The sequence below is a fragment of the Rhipicephalus sanguineus genome, chromosome 4 (assembly GCF_013339695.2).
Source record: "Rhipicephalus sanguineus isolate Rsan-2018 chromosome 4, BIME_Rsan_1.4, whole genome shotgun sequence".
NCBI lineage: Eukaryota > Metazoa > Arthropoda > Arachnida > Ixodida > Ixodidae > Rhipicephalus > Rhipicephalus sanguineus.
In genome coordinates, this window is record NC_051179.1 from 112,336,270 (window position 1) to 112,356,437 (window position 20,168).

Below are 20,168 nucleotides of genomic sequence, written 5' to 3' on the forward strand. Positions count from 1 at the left end.
GCTTTAAAACTGGCCCTTCGGTCCGTTCCCTTTGTTTCGTTCTGCGCTCTCTACCTTATCCACACGGCACCTCCACCAGATGTACGACAATGCATGGCTAGGCCGCAAGTCTCTTCTTATACCAACGAGCACGCCAGACTCTACTGCGGCACCAAATGGCGATGCTGAGTACTGTATTGTTTTGTATTCTATGAAGGTGAACTTATTTGTTTCGTCCTTTCCGAAAAGAACAGGCAACATGTTAAGTTTCTCAAATCATTTACCGGCACGACTGCGTTACAAGGGAAATGAACGGAGTTCAAATTATGGCGCTTATCGGCCGCATTATGTATAATTGTTATTTCTCTCCCAACTCAGACCGGAAACCTGTGGAACGCAAATTTTAACTCTGATCCCAGTCAATGGATGGCGCCTCAATTTGCCATACCAGTCACGTGGGTTTGTTTTACTGGCCTGCTAAAGCATCGAAGAGGGTGTTTCGAACAGGAACTCAAAAGCACAGGTGTCCATGGAGCCGAATCTTAAAGGAACACCTTGCTTATGTCATTCTTAAAAACCTCCGTGATCGATCTGGTTACATCGCAAAGTTCTGCTGTCTGTCCAAACAGAACTACGCATAGCCTGCAGTACAAAACGTACAGCAAAAAAGAAATTTCTTTCTCTTTCGTCCTTTTAAGAAAACGACTGCCAAATAATGAAAATGCCCTGAATTGTGCCGTTGAAACTCTGCTAAAAATACCTCATGAAGCAAGTGGCAGATTAAACCAGAGGCATTGATAGCCATGGAAATGAATGAATGAATGAATGAATGAATGAATGAATGAATGAATGAATGAATGAATGAATGAATGAATGAATGAAAAGCGGTTATCATGTATACTCTTGCGGTGTCCGATTCGTACGTTACGTGCGCCCGAGTCACACGGAAGGACCACTAAAGCATAAAATGTGCTGCGTCACCATATGGTTCGGATGCGCCGCATCTGTATAAGTGTGTGCCGTAACTATGGCACAGTTGTTAAACACGCGAGCCCCCTGACCGCAGTGAGCACCCATGGCACCACTGTAGCCTACATTGTCGAACACTAGCCGACATTATTAGTCATTTAGCCGATTCAAGCCAATCAGTATTAATCATCATTCATGCTACGCTACAGATTCCATAGTACGATTACTTGTAGCGACAAATGTGAAGTGCTGTTTTTCTTCTGCAAAAATGCGGCATTGCCACATCGTACCCAACGTAAGAACTCATATGCGTCCCTATGGACAGCAGCACGTTACCTTGCGGACGCACGGTGTTCTTTTTTTTTTTTTTCAATCATGCAATGCCATTCCACATCAAAGGGTTACTTCGTTTTAACTGAGCTCGTATAATGAATCAAGTGTCGGCATGCCGTGTATTCCCCCCTCTCCCTCACCCCCCCCCCCTTACCCAATTCCAGGAGTACAGTTGAGTCGTTGAATGTCGCGCCATCTCCCGGCCTGCAGTTTGCAGGTTTGAAGAATTTATTCTATATAGCAAAGTACGCGTGCACGCAGGGTCCCGCGTCTTATTACATATTAGTTATTGCAATGGAGCCATTGATTACCTCGGTATCAGATCTATATATGCGGGAACTGTAGCTAACGAGTTCACTAAGCTGATATCTAACGCAGCTGTACACACGGTGAAACACGTTCACGAAAAGCTACCAACATGTGCGTTTCGCGTTTGAAGTGTATGATTTATGCATGTATGTTTTTATCCTACGAGGTTCACTTCAAAAAAAAGAGTCGAATGCAACGTATATAGCGGGTACTGGCGATCCGAATCCTTGAGCGACGTGTCACTGCTTGCAACGGTGCAGGTGAGACAAACAGGAGTTCCAGTGCCAAAGAGGGCTGGGGATTCTAACCAAGAGACAGAGCGGTTTGGGAGTTCTTTATGATCATTTCAACTGAAATATGTGTAGCTTCAATGTGCTTCCTGGAAAAAAAAAATACTAATAACGGTTACAATCAGAAAACTTAATTCGCGCCCCTCTTTCTCGTTCCCTTCCAGCGCGCACACCTGCGTATATTTATAGCAATGGAGTTCTCGATCGCAGCGACATCTGCAGCGTCCGAGCGGCTATTCTCACGTTCTGACCGTGAGGCGACTCGACACTCTAAGAAAAAAAAAAGAGTCTGATTACTCTTTTCGCTGAGTCCTGACTTTAAACGTGTATGACTCTCTTTAAAGAGACACTTTACTCTCTTTTGGGTCGCACGACTCTTCAGACGAGAATGATGATCTCAAAAGAGAGTGCACGTGCCTCTGTAAACAGAGTCATATGGTCGATAAGTCAGGACACACAAAAAAGAGTCAAGTGGCTCTCTTTATTTTTTATTAGAGGGAAGTTGTCGGTGTCTTGTATAGCATGTTTGTTTTTTTTCCTTGAGCATAATATCTTGGAACGTACCACATTAATACCACACCAGAACATTGCCTCGACGCAGATCGATGGCGTAGCCGCCATATAGTCGATTGCCTGCCAACGTTGGGTTTGAAACGATTGATCGGGTTGTGAGGATTAGGGCCATCGGTTGTTACTCAAATAGCAATGCTAGCGGTGCCAATTGACCAAGTGACAGCCAAACCTCTGCTTATGGGCATTCTTTTGCTTTCTAGGGAATCGATTGTAGTTCGAAAATTAAAAAAAAAAACAAAAAAAGATATCGGCAGATCCCACGTACCGTGGGAGTCGATGTTATGCGAAGCATGCGGCGGGAAGGTGACTGTGGCGTAATTTTTTAAAACTGAGCGACACGTTACAAAATGACGCTAAACATTTGTATAAATTTTATACGCACACATATATGTTGAAGAGCCGCATATGTGTTATATAACCAGTTGTTTACGGTTGGGTAATGCTGCCAATGGCAACGGGGGTATTACCAACACCGGAAGCGGTAAGCTGATATGTAGTGCTTATACGTGTCTCGAGAACGCACGCACGTTTCACGAACCCGTGTTCATGTGTAGAAGAAGTTCTTGACAGTTCTTGAACAAGGGCATCATCACCGTGATCAGTGAGCACCAGCAGCTGGTCACGACTTGTTATAGGATCCGGTCGTGATGGTGGTGACGAGGGGCCCATGTGTAGTGAGGTATGTGGTATAGTAGAGCTGTTGGAATTCGTGGATGCTTCGGTCATTTCGTCGACAAATTGTCTGTCGATAGAGCCGGTGACATGTCGGAACCTGAAGCCACCCTTCGCGTTGGTGAGGTATAGGCCGTCGATGCTGGTGGGCCTGGATAGTGCTACGTAGACCAACATCAGTGGACGGTACTTGTCGTATTCGTAGACTACCTGGGCGTATGTGGCCTACGTAGTCTAGTCTACAAAGCGGCTGTCAATCAAACTGACATCATCCTCGGTCAGCATGAGGCCATCGCCCAGCCTCGTAAGAAATGAAGAGGACACTGCGTCGTTCTGGCGGACGAAGTGCACTTTACGGTGCGTTGATGTGGATATCATATGTAACTTTCGTTAATGTACTCCTCCGGGGTCGAGCAATGCTTCAATATAGCTTGCTGAATCATAGGAATAAAAACGTAATGTTCATTAGACTGCTATGAAAGCGGACCCAACACTAGAACCACAGATGTTAATCTGATATGACGCCTGTTTCGTAGGAGTACATGTCGTAGGAGTATCATATAAAGTTTATTGCTTTCTTGTAAAATTAGGTAGCAAGCACCACAACCACAATTGACGTTGCAGCTATATTACGCCCGCGTAGGCTGTTTTTCCGAACCAGTTTATGCACCTGGCGTGGCTCCCCGATCTGCGTGATTCTGCGTGGCATACCCGATTGCCACGCAGAATGCTTGGGTTCGATTCCTGCTGGGATCCTAATTTTCATTTTTTCCATTCGTCGAGTCAACGCTGCCGATGTTGGTTTTCCTTAACGCTCTAGCATTTAAGTTACCAATGTCTGTTCTCGCCGCTCCTGGGTAGATATAAACTGTCAATCACCTGTGGCACATACCCGTACACCGCGGCCCGTGGCAAACGGGTATGTGCCACACGTGTCTAGTGGAAAGGGTTTGACGACGCACTTGACAGGATTTTCACGTTATTCATATCATGACCCGACAATCATATTCGTCAAATCCTCTTACCCTCCCATGCCAATTTTGGTCTACACCAAGTTAAGGAGGCGACCGTGAGAGCACCCAGACGTAGGCGGCTAATAGATAGATACGTAGATAGAAACGCTCAAAGTGCCAAAGGTTCGCTAAGAAAGGCTTCGCATTTAAAACCTGTAACTTTCTTTTCTAGTTCATTTTACATATTGAAATACCTAACCTTTCACTAAGGTCGCTTCTTTTCTTATTTTTGTTTAGCTATCCGGCGTTTCACTCAACAAGTTGAACAAAGAAGACTGGTGGGTTAGTTGGTACACTGCATAGGTTGTTGCTTGCCGCGAAGGATCTACGCAGGACGGCGTATGAGACGCGAGAATACTACGGCTGTGTTCTCGTGTTTCCTGTCATCCTGGGTCGTTTATTTGCGCGAAAACTCAAGATACGTACGCAATAAGTGCCAGGTCATAGCGGTATTCCATGTTCCTCAACATTCCAGCAACACTCCTTGTTCGACGATTCTTTATCGCGTCGAGTCTTCGTTATCGTCTCGATGCCTGTCGTGTTTCGTTTTGTACGATACGTCGCTTATCTTTTCATCAGTCACTAATAATTAGTAGTTAACAAAGTGATTATTATTTATGAAACCGTTACGCACTTGTGTTTTTCGTGTTTGGTCCCCTACCAAATAAATAGCGATACCACTGTTTCAGGCTTTCTTGAAAGCGCCTGCCGAAAATGCGGATTCATCGACGAAAAAAAAAAAAAAAACTGCATCGATAGTAGTAGAACAGCGCCGGCGAAAACAACAGACCAGACGAGGAGAAGGACACGTAACACAAGGCGCACTAACAACTGAAAGTTTATTCGGTATCTGCAGAGAATTAATACTGCCTTCACATGAATAAACAGAAGAAAGAAGGTTACAAAAGCTATGACACTGTATCACGTGGTCACTCCTACTGTGCGTGCAAAACGGTTCCTGAAAGAAATCTGACATCCTTCTCTGAAAGCAAAACAGAAGGCATGCTGACACAAGATTCCCCGAGCTTTTTAATCTCTAGGGCTTCAACTACCTCCCTTGTTAACCTGTCAGCTGACTTGTACATGACGCCAGTGCTTTCAAATCGAGGTGCGCAACCGCAGTCTCTGCAATGGATACCTAGATGCCCCGATACCACTTTCGTTGTGTTGTACATCTAGGTATCCATTGCAGAGACTGCGGTTGCGCACCTCGATTTGAAAGCACTGGCGTCATGTACAAGTCAGCTGACAGGTTAACAAGGGAGGTAGTTGAAGCCCTAGAGATTAAAAAGCTCGGGGAATCTTGTGTCAGCATGCCTTCTGTTTTGCTTTCAGAGAAGGATGTCAGATTTCTTTCAGGAACCGTTTTGCACGCACAGTAGGAGTGACCACGTGATACAGTGTCATAGCTTTTGTAACCTTCTTTCTTCTGTTTATTCATGTGAAGGCAGTATTAATTCTCTGCAGATACCGAATAAACTTTCAGTTGTTAGTGCGCCTTGTGTTACGTGTCCTTCTCCTCGTCTGGTCTGTTGTTTTCGCCGGCGCTGTTCTACTACGATTATGAACCAACTAGCCCAAAAGTACATTTTGCATCGATAGCAAATAATCGCTGAGCTGGTGAAGGGTTAATCGGTAATTAATTATGAAGTTAATCGGCCATCCCTGGACCAGAACGTTGCCCCGATGCAGATCACCGGGCTCGCTCTGCCTTTGGCGTATAGCCGCCATCTATTCAATTGCCTGCCAACGTTGGGTTTGAAACGATCGAACAATCGAACAATCGCGTGGACATTCTACAATATGACGTATTTCATGTCCCGCGTTTCTGCCACGGCTTTCTGGCGACAACGGGCTGAAAGTAATGACCTTGCATTAAAAAAATTGGCCGCGTATCTGCGTGCTTCGCTGCAAATGTCGTCTAAAGACGATAGAAGAGGCGCTGCGTGAGATATGGACGCCATCTGGCAATACGTCGGGAAACATGAGTGCTGTGTTGCGGGCTGGTAGTCCCGGCGCAGCAGCAGGCGAAGACCGGCGGTGACCAACGCGACCGGCGGGGACGCCAGCCAGCCCGAACACGCGGTTTGACGCGAAGCGCCGAAGCAGAAGAAACGTCCGCACTCAACGAGTACCTCCACACACTCTTTTATTTACACGTCGCCTGGGTAAAACAGGAATGCCAGAGCGGCGCCCCATGGCATTCGTACAGTGCAATACTGAACCGAAACCGAAACACAACATTGAGCTCGTGCAGAGAGCACGGAGGAAGGCAAGTTTTAGCGCAGTCGCATTTTCAGCGCAGCTTAAGAAACTGGGTCTCTAGAATTACGTATCTATGTATTTTCTATTAAAGGAACACACCACCTAATGCTTACCTAGTGATGTTGTGCCTCAGATATGCGTAATGTTTGCTTTTTGATCAATAATGTACACAAGTATGAACCTAGTCAGCCGTTCAAGATGGCTGGCCCTTGGGCAAGTGGTTCAACTTTGGCCGGGTGGCTGAATCGAGTGACGTGCCGACAAACAGAAAGACAGACCAAATTTTCTGCGTTTAAGTTCCCCAAGAAAGACTATCGTCTTTAATAGAGACGATCGAGAGCGCCATGTACACGACTACAGAAGAGGAACAACCTGTCTCTGACCGTGTGTGTTTTGAAAAAATCACACCATCTCCCGCTAAAGGGGACCATGAGGCGATGCGAAGCAACGTTTCGGCATGCCGAGCCCGCGTTTCAGAGGGGTAGAGGAGAGGGGGAAGTGCGAGAGGGGAAGTGGGAGAGGGGGAAAGTAGAGGAGGTGTGTGGAGAGGGCTCGCGCATGCGCATTAAGGGTGGTCACGCCGCACACCACCACCACCGGTTTGAACTCCGCCATAAGATGCTTCGCATCTAAAAGTGTATTTCATCAGAGGCAGCTACTAACGCTTGGGTACCGTGTCGTAATCACGGACAGTATGATAGACAAATGTCCATGTAGGTCGTGGGAAGGAAGGACACCCCATACCGCTGTCCATGGAGCCAGATGTATAAGGGGGCATCTAGCTTAAGTTATTCCTAAAAGCCTCCGTGCTCCATCTGGTTACTCTGCAGGCTTCGGTCACATATATCCAAATAGCTTTACTCGTAACCTACGCAATAAAGGCACTGCCAAAAAGAAATCAAGTTTTGATTTTTTCTTTTAAGCAGACTACTACGATATAAAGGAAGTGTTTGAAACGGTGCCGTTTAAGTGTCTGCTGCGAATTCCTCAGCAAACATGGGGCAGGTTCAACCAAAAGGAAAAGGACTTGTGTTTTTCGTGCTTGGCAGTGCTGGGCAGTATAGAAGATACATGTATCTTAGATACTCTTAGGGTATCTTGTATGCGTATCGCGATACGTCTCGCAAGACGTGTATCAGTATCTGTATTTCCGATACATTGAATAATGTATCATGTATCTTAAGATACAAGATGCTGCGATCGCACCACCACCGCGCGAGACAATAAACGTTGGCTGAACGCCGCTTCTCAAGCTGATACTGCTGCCACTAAGTCACCAGAATAAAACCAAAGGCCGTGACATTATTTTATCTTTCCACCAGAGTATTGCAGCGAGGACAGGCGATGAGCTGTGTGCGTCCCTATTGGTGGAGCAGAGTCACGTGGTGGCGCTCGCGTCGTCTCGATAGACAAGCGCGCGAACGTACGCCCAGCCGAGCGCTTTTCTCGCTTTTTCTTTTTAGTTGTGTCAGTGCCGTGACACTTGGCACTTAGCAACTGTCCTGTGCCGCGTACTCCAATGCGCGCGGCGTCTTTCGCACACGTTCTGATGTCGCTGTGGTGTCACTATCAAAGTTTCTTTTCTGTGATGCTTCGTTACGAGGTCTGAAGGATGCGGGCATGGAGGATTGCTTTGCGTCTAGCGGCTTTCACACATCACCGGTTTGAAGGATCTCGTGGATGTAAGTTCGACTTACATGAACTAAGATTAACCTATGTACAAATAATATTCCAACAGCTATAGCACTAACGGTACCGATGCTGGATCTGACAGAACAAGCATTCATATAACAACTGCTATCCTGGCGTCTTTTTCTTTTATTCAAAGAGCTTTTAAAATCATAATTTGATTATTAGCAGCAGTTCTTTCTTAGCTGTCTTTATTTTCCGTCCCACACATTACATATTATTCTATATAGTTTTTTTTTTTCTGGTGTGCTTACTGCAATATGCCTTTAACGTTCTGCCAAGGTAAGCTCTCTGACTTATTCTTGCTTTTAACTGTCTGCGTCATTTCTGCTACTGTTTACATACTTATAATTCACTTGAATTTACTATTATGTAAAGGCCTCGCCACGGTGGTCTAGTGGTTATGGCGCTCGACTGCTGACCCGAAAGTCGCGGGATCAAATCCCGGCCGCGGCGGCTGCATTTTCGTTGGAGGCGAAAATGTTTGAGGCCCGTGTACTTAGATTTAGGTGCACGTTAAAGAACCCCAGGTGGTCGAAATTTCCGGAGCCATCCACTACGGCGTCTCTAATAATCATATCGTGGTTTTGGGACGTTGAACCACAGGTATTATTACTGTATGTAAAGGCGATTTTGAGAGCAAATATATAATAATCCGGATGGGCCTGGCTTATACAGTAACAAAAATTCTGCTTACTACTAATTAAAATAGCGAAATTGAGTTTCAGTTATAATAGCACAACTTATTACGAGCCATTTTAAATATTTTAGCAAAGGTATTCGCGAAACATTGATATACCAAATGCTCTCTTTTTCTCATGAGCGTCCCAACGAACCGTTTTACGCTATTTTCCATAGGCACTGAATTTAATTCTCATAGCTATTAAAGGTTACCCGCCGCTGTGGTCTAGTGGTTATGGTACTTGACTGCTGACCGAAGGTCGCGGCGGCCGCATTCCGATGGAGGGAAAATGCTAGAGGCCCGTTTGCTTATATTTAGGTCTTAGAACCCCAGGTGGTCAAAATTTCCGGAGCCCTCCTATACAGCGTTCTCATAATCATATCGTGGTTTTGGGACGTCAAACGCAACAAATATTATTAGCTCTTGGGGGTGCTGCCTGTATCGTGTTTCTATGCCTATTCGTTGTGCTTGATATGCAACCGCTTTTCTATTTTACTTAGATATATTTGTTTCCATTGTTTAGGCTTATCTAAATTCTTTTACTGTTACTAATAACCAGGTAATCGGAGCTATAAGTGGCATTACTCTGAACATCGGCGGTGTCCTGTGGCGCTTTGTGCCACTGTACAATACGTCTGAATCTTTTCTGGGCGGCACATGTTCTTGGCGACGTACACCTGTCCGGTGATCCATTACTGCTAAAACCGTAATACGTTTACGGGCAAGGTAGAACTGCACAGCGGTATTTGCACCATCGTGCGGAGGCTTCTTATTGAAGTTGTTATTTATTACATGGCAACCCGATAGCTGGTCCGCAATATGAGCAGCCAATCCCATCAATTACGAACGCGACAAGCAAAAACTTCTATAATCGACGAGTATAAAGTGCTGTTATGTTAAGCAGCTAAAGCAACGCCAATAAGTTGTTTCGGAATGAAACTAATACACCTTGATCAAGAAGTACAAAACTTTTGAGATACTAACACACATTCATTGAAATGAAACAAATTGGTCCTAGTTAATACATTTTCAAGAACGTTTTCGTGCATAGGCATTTAGTGCTACATTGTACAGATATATAATAACAAATTTGCGAATGTATCGAGGTATCTTAAGATACAATTGGAAGGTATCGTATCGGATACAATCAGTGTGGTAGTATCTTGTATCTGTATTTCAAATGCTTCTAGCATGAGTATCGTGTATCGTATCGCGACACAATTTCAAAGTATCTTTGCCCAGCCCTGGTGCTCGGTCCCCCAGTCCTATAGTGTACGTTTTCCTGATGAGCGTGTTGATTTTATTCTTTTCACCGACGTACCAGTTGTGGTCTACTTCCAAGGAAGCGCTGGGGGCAGATCCCAATGCGCTCGATAGTATGGTTCCCCGCTCACGTCACCAAGGAAGGCGGTGCGCCCCCGAATCTAAACGAGACGGCGCACCGGACGGCGCGAGACATGACTCGCCGCGCCGAACAGGGAAACTCCTTTCGCGCGACAGAGAATACTCCTCGTGTAAAAAGGGATCGACTAACTAGTTATAATGACATCACAAAAGCATATCTAAGCGCCAGAAGGATATACCCACAGCCGAGTCCCAACTTGAACAGAGGGCAGGCTGTCGCCTGGAGACAGCTCCAGACGAACACCTTCCCTAACCCATTCCATATAAAACGAATCTACCCAGACAAACATCGGGACGACACGTGCAAATTGTACCAGGAAGGGACAGCAACACTTAAACACATGCTGTGGGAGTGTAATATAGTTATCAGAATGATGGCAGTTACTCCGGAGACCCTGTCGTCGAGATGGGCCGCCGCTCTGCTCAGCTCAGACCTCGGCATCCAAATGTGGGCACTCCAGCAAGCCCGTGAGGCGGCGTTGAGGCAAGGCCTTGACGTTCCCCCGCGGGAGACCTAAGCCCGGGTCGCGTTAAACCTCACCGGACAATCAATAAAGTTGTATCATCCATTCATGGTCCCCCAACCAAGTAAATAGGGATACCCCTGTTTCAGCCTCTTTGAAAACGCCTGCCAAAAATGCGGATTCATCGACGAGAAAACGCGCACCAGAATGGCTAAGCCGGTGAAGGGTTCATCAATCGTTAATTGAGTATGAATTTAATCGGCCATCCCTAGACCAGGGATGTAGCCTGAAAGTTTTTGGTGGGGAGAGGTCCGACCCCTTCATGTATGTTTGTGTGTGCACTTCCATGTGTGGGCGTCTGTACACACATATAAAGTGTAAAAATTTCAGGGAGAGGATTCGAACCCCCCCCCCCCCCAAGCCACCTTATTGGCTACGCCACTGCTGATAACCATAACAATGAATGAATGAATCGATCGACCGATCGATCGATCGATCGATCGATCAATCAATCAATCAATCAATCAATCAATCAATCAATCAATCAATCAATCAATCAATCAATCAATCAATCAATCAATCAATCAATCAATCAATAAATAAATAAATAAATAAATAAATAAATAAATAAATAAATAAATAAATAAATCAATCAGTTAGCCTGCTTGCCCTTAGTGACTACGGCAGCTAAGCGTCGGTTGCAGTGTTGCGGAATGGGCGCCTCCCTTCCATTTCAATTCCATTCCGGGGAATTAGAACTTGCCGCAATTCCATTCCTTTCAATTCCTCGGAATGAAAAAAACTTTGTCCATTCCCGCTCCGGGAATGGCTGGGCAGTCTTATTCCATTCCTGTAATTACTCAACGTAGGAAAGGCACCTTCATAGTTTTATCGAGTTAAGAATGAAAGCCTCATAAGGCTGATGTCATCAGATGCATTAATAACTGAAAAAGTAAGCAAAACACGTTACCAAGGTCGAGGGATAGTCGCTTGGTGACATATCTCGTGCAGTACAACCACCCTACTAATTCCCATAGGGGCAGTTTTCCCGCTGCCTATAGTATCTGCATGGTTAGCATGTTTGAACGAATGGTGACGTTTTAATAATGTTTAAGCTTAAATGTGTTAATGCTAAAATGACGACATAGCGTATTTTTATGCTGACAAAAGTAGTGTTCAGGAAGACTAAGCAGTTTTGCCACGCGTCTGGAGTGGTCGTGATTATGGAGAAAACTCAAGATTTGCTTAATGGGGATCAAAACCTTCTAGATCTGCTGGTATTAGTTAGAACAGTGCACCGCTCGGGCACCTTGTGCTTTTGCATCGAATACGGAACACTGGGCCGCACTGCTCGTCAGCACTCACGCTTGTCATGCGCGCTCCTCGCAAGCATGGATGGGGTGAGGAGAACTTTCTGTGTTAGCCTGTGCGCAGGTATGCAATGTCTTCCTTGTCGCAAATTTGCCACTTTCGTGTGGGGGTATCAATGGGAACCAACGCGCAGGGATAATTTGTTTCTCCCTTAAGGATCTGATTGGATAATGCATTTGCTTGTATACACTAACTTATGTCTCGGTTTCTCTTTTACAAATTGGCAAATCGTTCACACTTTTACACCACGCCTACCCTTGGCTCTGGCTAACTAGAGGTCGACCTAGAGAATGTGTTGTGGCCTTCGACTTCGAAATAACATGTACTCAGGCCTGCATGACTAATTTGAGCATGATATTACAGCAGTAGAAATTAAGGGTGTAGCAAAATACGTTCCTCCCCAATACTGCTTTATTGTTAAATTCGAGGCTCTGACTTAATAATGTTTGAAGTTTGAAAAAGAGCGCGTAGGGACGAAAACGTGCTCTATTTTCTGAAAGAGACGTAATTCTATTCGCATTCCATTCCGGGGTCGCGAAAATGTTGAATGATTCCGGAGTCATTCCAATTCCGGAGTGGCAACTCCGCAACACTGGTCGGTTGCATCGCTGTGCATCGTTGTCCACGAAGAACAAAATCTTAATGCAGTGAGTCAGAATGGTTTCCAGTTGAAATAACAACTCTTACTTTGCTGTATGCCATAATATGTCGCGAATAAGGCCTAAACACGGGGCGAAGAAAATGCGAGGACGGGCGCTGTTTTCTTTTCTCTGTCCCGTGTTCGCGCTGTCAATTAGCTTTTTGAAAGATGTATAAGCTAGCCCGCCTTTGAACTCTTGCTCAGTCCATAATATGAACATTTACGTCAACTCGGCGGGGCCAAAGATTTACACCTTGACAACGCGTCAGTGAAAGACGTTGTGCCAAGCTATGAATTATAGCTCCAGCTTTATTTTGAGCGATAATTCTTCGCATTGAACTTTTTGTGGCTTACAATAATTGAACACATCTGCAGATTTATCAGCGCGACACCATTTCGAGAAAATTTAAAGGCATTTGGTAGAATTTAGGGGGGTAAATGTGTACGTTTGAAGGTCGTTTTGGTTCGATTGACGTGCAAGTAAAGAATATAATGTGGTTCTTTCAACGACTGTGGTTCGTTCAACATATAACGTTAACTTGAATTAATTTGCATCAGTATTATGACTCAATCAGAGCAATTGTAGAAAGAGTAGCCTTGTTTTCCTCTCGACTATAAAATAGCTGTCTCTTTTGCGAATTTCCCAGGTTGTTTATACTGCTGAAAGACTCGTTTTCTTTTTCTTGGTTTGTTACGCCCAAAGACTGAGGCGAACTTGTCTGACATATATATAAAAAACACACATATAATAAAACACAGCGACTGCGGCCGCGTGTTTTCATTTGCATTTGCCCGTGACGCTGGCTAGGCCGTCATTTTTGGCGCCTGCTACTTGTCTAATTGCCGAGGATAACTGCGTGCGCCTTCAAGAATGACCAACATGAACTTAATCAAGCAAAGTAGCCATGTGATACTAATATCGTCGAATCGCAGAATGGTCTCTCAAACGCGAGCTGTCTGTCAACTTTGCGCTGCTTTTCTCTTTTTTTGAGCTGACCCCATACTTAATTCATTGTCGCTCTTCACAATAAAAATGTTTATGGTATCAGCTGTCAAACAAGTGGCGCATTAAAATAATAAAAAAGGTCCATATTGTAGTCAGCTGTGGGCGTTCTTCGGGGAGTTTTTATCTGCATTTGATCATTCATTGACTTTCGATTACGACGCCAGCATCCGCCATTTCACCTTTTCATATCATGCACATATACGAAAACATCAGGAAAGGCCACTTGCTGTACGAATGAACCAAAGAAAAAGTTACAGGTGTCCAAAAGAACGTAGAACGAGAACACGAGCGGCCGTGCTGTGTCTTTCTTCTGAATTGTTCATCGCTGGCGCTTAACATTTTTCACTAAGTTTTACCAACAAGTCCGATCGTCTAGCCTTCTAGAATACCTTAATCTCACGTAGAGGTAAAAAACCTGCTTTTGTAAGCAGCCGCACTCAGAGGGCGGCAAAAAAAATTGGAGCTCACTCAGATTCAATGAAGAAATATATTTTGCTCTCAGCGTTTATTCGGACTCATCAAAACTTTTCTCAACCGGACTCACTCGGACTCAGAATCACTAAACTGTTTTCTCAACCGGGCTCACTCGGACTCAAACTCAGCAACATAATACTGAGCCGGACACACTCAGACTCAGACTCAAGGCTTGACGTGAGTCTGAGTGAGCCTGAGTGAGTCAACTCATGAGTTCGTTTGCGTAAAATTAGCTTTTCCGATCATGATGTCAATGCTTTATAACGCCATCTCACATAATAGGTGCTCTACGATACGCCTCTAGATATTGTACCTTGAAGTACGAGTTATCAGCGGTTTCACTCCAGTAAGGACGTTTAAAATAGGCGATCTGCACGAGACAGTTTTATCAAGCACTTCACGCGACAGAGTTCGCGGGGGTGGCCATGCATGTGTTCCAGGTGTGTACAACCCTACATTTTACGTCTTGTCCTGCTGAGGGCTTTTAACTGCGTAAGCATTTCTGTGCCGACTCAACGAGAAAACTGTCTGTCAGTCCACTCCTGTCACATAATACGAACGCCTGTGCGCGTAACATGGCCGTTTCAAACTATCCTAGAATGCTTACTTTAAGTACACTTGGCAAGTGCCCACTACGCCATAATTCTGCCTTTTGGCAATTGGCAAATTACCCACTGCGCGTTCGTATATGGCAGCTGCGCATCTGGCCACTTTGTTGATGCTGATGATGAAGATTAATTATGCCTGAGCGCTTTGTCATGGATCGGCCTTTAAACTACCCACTCGTTGCGCAAGTTCACAAGTTTTGACGCCTGGTGACGTTGTACGCTTCTGCCACGCAATGTTAGATGCGTTAAGGAGACTCCTCGCACCACATCGCATTCGTATATAAGTTTTTCCGAAACATCTTGAAGCACTGGCGTGTTAGAACATGTGGTAGAACACCTGCTTGCCACGCAGAAGGCCTGGGTTCGATTCTCGCTCGAAGCGAAGATACTTGTTATTTTATTTATTTGTACCTATCTCGATTTTTCGCTCACGGACAACGCTGATTTTTTCACTCCCAACCAACGACGCCGACGCCGGAATTTCTGCGAAACGAGCTGTTTAACTCTATCGCGTTATAACAAACTTTCTTGGCATTGCTGTGTATGAAACCAGGCTTTCAACCTCATTATATGCACTCAAAGAGTGCCGCTTCATAGCGAGATTGTTCCACCGCACTTCAGCAACGCTACTCGTTGGACGATTTTTCATCCCCTCAATTCCTTCCTTGTCTCGCTTTATAACATGTCTTGTTTATCGCTTGACTACTGATTAGCACCAAATACATTTAGTATTTGACAAAGTAAATGTGAACCGTTACAAACTCGCGTTTTTCATCTTTGGCCCACCTTCCATACGAACAGAGTCCGGGCTCTTGTTTGCAAGGTGGAACTTTATAAGCTATACATCAGTATGAATTGTTTCAGCTTTTTTAAAAGCGCCTGCCAATAATGTAGACTATCGATTAATCCACGAAAAACTTTCATCGATATAGATTCATCAATTAATGGCTAAGGTGGCGAACGACTAAATGTTAATCGATTAAAAGTATTAATCGCCCATCCCTACGCACTGCACGCTGCAAATTCTGCACTAGAGAAGATATAAGCCATTAGAAACTTATTATCTCCTCGTGTTTTCGAAACAGACCGGAGACACGGTGCTTTTTGCGATTGTATGCCTCTGTGAGCAAAGCTTGCACAGCTATTTTTAACTGGGACGGACAGCCTCCGAGTGGATCACGCTTGATTTTAGAAGCTTTGTCTTTAGTGCTCTCTGTCCGCGTGTATAAAGGACCCAGTGAGATTACGGAAGAAATTGCCATATTTTGTGCCTCTAAGTTACGTTGCCGGTTCGTGTCCTCAATTTGTCGCCGCCTTTTCGGCGTCACATCTTTTGTTCTCACTTTATGAAGAAACTAGCTCGGTAACTTGCCCTGCTGTAGTTACATACGTCATGGCGTTTTCGAAAGCTGCGTTCGTGATAATTTCGGACCAGGTTGCTATGTGCGCCTGATCGAGTGATCAGGTTTTGTACTATTATACGTAAGCGCGCTGTAGGTTCTTCATTGCGAATTACTTTCTCTGATGCATTGTTGATTACCGGCATGCCTCAACCGCAGGATCACAGACGAACCACGCTATGCGCTATTCGGCCTCTCAGTGGCCGTTTATAGTTTCCTGGCAGTATTGATGTCACAAGAATGAAAACAAGAACAACAAAAACCCCATACACAGCGGTTCAATCTTCCTATTTCATCGTATTTTACTCCCATTCGTCTCCTGTTACAGCATCCCCGAGCTCGTACGCGTAAACAGGAACTGCATATGCGCGGGATCTCAAAACAAACGTCATTCTAACCGGCGTGCAATGCCTCTTCAAATGCAACCTCGCGACAACGAAGAAAAGAAGTCTTGACCTAATTACGCGCTCAGATTTAATACGATCCGTTCTATCTTTTCTTTTTCAACTCTTTTTTTTTCCTCTCAACATTTTACGTATTTCATACGGGTAAACTCTGGAAAAACGAGAAAAAAAGAGAGAGAGGGCAATGAAGGAAGAGAGAGAAATATGTTACCGTAGTCACACCGTCTTCTTACGCATTGCGCAAGCCGCTCTAGAGTATATTGTAAGCACGCAGCGCATACGAATTGAGCTGTCATCCGGTGCTTGCCGCAGAAATGCGAAGGCAGCAGCAGGTGCAGCGTTCAGCGGGAGCCCATGGACGAGTGCGCTGCGGCCGAGGAGCTTGAGCCGCTATTGTTTGCTCACCGCAACGTCGAGTCGCCGGATCAAGGCTTCAAGGTGCAGTTTGTACCCGCGTATATATAAGGAAACGTTCTGCACGCATTTATACAGGACAAATGGGGGCGTGTCTCATCGATTTCGCTTAGTTTTGCGGATCGTCCGAACTGCTCAACACTTGGCTGTATAGGTGGTCTATCGGAGGAAATTAGTGCAATAGTCGAGCGGACTGAGTGTACGTTTGGAGCGTGTTTGTCGCGTCACACGATCTGTATGTATAGTATAGCTTGTCAGTGTGTGTGTGTGTGTGTGTGTGTGTGTGTGTGTGTGTGTGTGTGTGTGTGTGTGTGTGTGTGTGTGTGTGTGTGTGTGTGTGTGTGCACATATGACGGAAGTGCGCTCAGTTCGCCGTTGTGCTAATTCGCCCGTTTTTGACATAATGTTCCCTTATGCTACACTTTTTTTGCCGTCGATGTATAGATGTTGTAGTTAAAAAGCAGGATCTGTTTAATGGTAACTTGAGTTCGCGCCCCTAGTCTGTAAAACTGTGATATGTTCCCGGCATATTCTCGGACTATTCCAAGTACGTCTATTTAGTTACATGCGGCGGAACTCTGCATGTTTATATTACGTTTCTGGGGGGTGACAGAGCTCGTGGATGGGTTGATTGGCCAACCAACGTTGGTTCTATGCAGGTCAATGCGATACATGTCATGACAAGTGTGTCATGACGTACTTGTCACCTCGTCTATGTTATGTCATACATATCCAGATGTTCCAGCTAATGAATTAAATACAGCGACATGTCATTTGATTCATATCACGACATACATATGACGTATACATGTCGTTCGTTACTCCATGTGTGTCATGCATACACGCACATCGTGGTATATTTACACAACGCTAGCCGACAGTTGGCTAAGAAGTGTTCGTTCTATGCGAGTAAATGCGGTACGTGTCATTGCATGTGTGTGTCATGTGATGTAATTCATTTTTGTTTCAGTGCACATTGAGATATCCCAGCCAAAGAAGTGACTACAATGATGTCTTGTCAATTATGACTTTCACGTGATGCCATACACATGACATGCATATTGTGAAATAAAGGTGCCTTCGCCTGTAGAGTGGAGTAGAAAAGTATTTAATAACTTAGGGATAACAACACGTCCTTATTGAGCTTATGTTGTAAGCTGCATTCCAAGCGCGCTCTCCTCTCGTGCCAACACTTCTTTCTCTTCTTTCTTCCGCACTTTTTCAACACATGTCGACATTCATGAAATGTCACGTCACTCATGTCATGCCATGTCTGTCATTAACACACTTTTTGACGCGCAAACATGCATATTCCGGTACATACGAAGTAAGTGAAACGTCCACGAAGGCTTCACGATGTATGCGCGATGTCATTTTTGTCATTCATATCATGATTTTTATGACAAACATATCGTGATTCTTCATGTCGTTACCTGCCAGTCATGTTTCTCATACAAGTACGTCGTGAGATACGCATTCTCGTATATGGCAAGGTATTTCAACGACCATCGTAACATTACGATGGCATTTGGTCATTTTTATCATGTTATACGTTACATGTATATACCACTATATTGACGTCACAGACGTGACTTATGTTCTCCATACTCAAGTCATGCCGTTGAAATTCTGGTATATACCAAGTTATTCAAACGACCATCTAAAGCACAGTATTAATGAGAACTAACAGACAATAACGCCAAAGAAAGTACAGGGGGTGTTATCAGTAGTATTTAGAATATAAATGTGAAGAAAGTAAAGTGGACGAAAAGATGACTTGCCGCCGGCAGGGACCGAACCTGCGACCTTCGAATAACGCGTCCGATGCTCTACCACTGAGCTACGGCGGCGGTCATCCTCCCGTCCACTTTCTGGGGTATATATGTTGATTTAAACCTAGGAGTGTTAGTCAGCGCCAATCGCAGCCATGGCGGCGAGTGTGGAACACTCTTTTTTTGCCTGTTGTTTGTGCCTGTTGTTTTTTTGCGTGACGCCAACAGGCATCGGACGCGTTATTCGAAGGTCGCAGGTTCGGTCCCTGCCGGCGGCAAGTCATCTTTTCGTCCACTTTACTTTCTTCACATTTATATTCTAAATACTACAGATAACACCCCCTGTACTTTCTTTGGCGTTATTGTCTGTTAGTTCTCATTAATATTGTGTCTAACAAAGATAAACGAGCCCTTGAAAAAATCATCTGCTTTCCTTCATCTAAAGCACAGTAACGTAGGACTAGATAGATAGATAGATAGATAGATAGATAGATAGATAGATAGATAGATAGATAGATAGATAGATAGATAGATAGATAGATAGATAGATAGATAGATAGATAGATAGATAGATAGATAGATAGATAGATAGATAGATAGATAGATAGATAGATAGATAGATAGATAGATAGATAGATAGATAGATAGATAGATGGATGGATGGATGGATGGATAGATGGATAGATAGATGGATAGATGGATGGATAGATAGATAGATAAAAAATGCTTCGCATTTGAAAGCAACGGCTCCATAAGAAGGTGATTGGCTTGCGAAGGCTTGCCCTGTGACGTCATGCTCAATACAGAGGCAGAGGCTTCAACAAAGCGCGCAATATCGGCAAGCTCTTAAGTTCCTAGAAGGGTATGGGAAGAGATTATTCATGCGCAAGCAGCACAGGCATGAGGGGCACTACTGCAAGAGAGACTTGTACTTGTGACACGCCGCTTTAAGCTAATAACATGTAGTTCGTGTATTAAGTTCTTCTCCCAGGGCCACTCCCTCTACGAAATTTCCTGTGGACATTGATATCGCTGTACCACGTGGCACTCACCACTGCCAGAAGTTCCGCTCTGGCTTCTGAGATTAGTAGGTGTGTGCGTCATGGACAATACGATTCTAATTTGGTTATGGTCAATGCGGCAGCTGTATCGAATAAAAGTGAAACGATACTTTAAAAACGACGTCATGGTGAAACATTGCGCTTCGTCCTAGACTGCTCAGCACCGGCATTATATCTCAACTTCGCTTCGTTCTTTTCTTTGACCCGTAATAATATAGTGTAATGGAATCACTTAATCTGACTGCCCAATTATACGCTCTTTTGGATACTTATTTTTTTCGCGTCTTTTCTTCTGTATATTTATTTTCCTTCCTTAGGGTATGTACATAAGCGTGCGCACATGAAGAGGGGGGCAGGAGGGCGTCACCCCCTCCCC

General features: G+C 44.6%; 1 protein-coding gene across 1 annotated transcript in view; it reads left to right on the forward strand.

Moving 5' to 3' along the window:
- The window catches only part of LOC119390577 (ABC-type organic anion transporter ABCA8), a 134,499-nt gene that overhangs the window by 26,421 nt on the left and 87,910 nt on the right, over positions 1–20,168 (forward strand). The window lies entirely within an intron of this gene.